Raw genomic sequence first — 1400 nt, 5'->3', positions numbered from 1 at the left:
ACAAGAAGGAGTCAGAAACAATACACACATTTTAAGTGGTTTTATTTTAAATAATAGAAAAGGCCTAACTTGCCCTATTTATGTAGGGAAATTCCCTACCTTACTAAATTAAGCTACGGTGCTTGTCTGTTGTCAGGAAGTCAAAAATAAAAAAAATGTCCTCAGCACGAACCTAAAGCTAACAGAACCTACCACTAATAATACTAGCGAAACTGGGCCCCAAAATAATACCTCTCTTCTAGTGGCCTCACCAGTGCCAGTTATTTTTTGTGGCTTCCTCCATGGTCTGCAATATGTAAATGTCTCTTCCAAAATGATGATCTCCTCTCTTAATTTACTGTCTCTTTCATGTGCTCCTACACCTCTTCCCAACTGTTGGTGGGCCTTGTTTTCCTGATGAACTGACCCTTAATATTGTTCTTTTGAGTATAATTTCTTACTCACCTTCCTTTCGCCTCTGAACTATTAGTTTATAAAGTTCCCCATCTCTGAGATGGCTTTATCAAGTTCCTTCTTTGTTGGTGTACTCCCAACTCCCAATATATTTCACAACTTTTCTTAAAGCAGTCTCTCCACTCTTTAACAATTGTTTCTCTAGGAATCCCTTCTTGGGGTCTTCTCTCTTTTCCCCACAATAGTTGTTTCCACTCCCTTAATAATTTAGAACCTTTTCATTACTTAGGGCTTTTGAGTATCTCTGCAGATGTCTGTTTATGTTCAGTCATTATTCCGTTAATACATGTGCCACAATCTTACACTCTTTGTTTAATTATTCTTCTTCCTGGTGGCTTCTGCTCCTCCAGCACACCCTTATACCTGCATCTGCCTCAGGTGACTTTGCGGGAGTCAGCTCACGCTCGGGTAGGTCAATTTCCTCTTTTCACTGTCGCTTCTTGGTTTCTCATTTGCTCCAGTCTCGGCTTCACTGTAGCTCACCGACTTCCCCGAATTGGCGGCAGGTGGAAGCTTTCCTCGCTTCCTATCATCCAGGTTTTGGGATAGTTAGGAGGACTCCCGGCCCATCACGGCACCTCCATGGTTGCGCCACCTCTTCAGACGATTTCTCTAATTTTATGCTGACAACGGTTCTCCCACTGTCTGCTATGCTGGTCCTCCAGCGTCTCAGAATTGTCTTCCCTGCTTCTTGGAGTACTTTTTGGAGTACTGCGGGCTGTGTGGCTGCACTAAGCTCTGCCGCTCCTTGGCATTCTGATGTCAGGGAGCTTCCCCTGCATGCCCTTCTCTCTGCTCCTTTTGGGCTTCCTCGTCCTGTTTTTAAACTCATTTCTTCTTAAAGTGATAGCCCCTTTATTTTCAGATAAAATGTTGGTTTCCACTTTACCTACAGCCACACAGAAGGAGGACATAGTGTTCTGGATGCAAGGCAGTCCCATGTATGC

The sequence above is a fragment of the Ambystoma mexicanum genome, chromosome 12 (genome assembly GCF_040938575.1).
Source record: "Ambystoma mexicanum isolate Mex_15411 chromosome 12, UKY_AmexF1_1, whole genome shotgun sequence".
NCBI classification, from domain to species: domain Eukaryota; kingdom Metazoa; phylum Chordata; class Amphibia; order Caudata; family Ambystomatidae; genus Ambystoma; species Ambystoma mexicanum.
The sequence above is the reverse complement of the archived record's forward strand: the minus strand, read 5'-3'. Positions refer to the sequence as shown.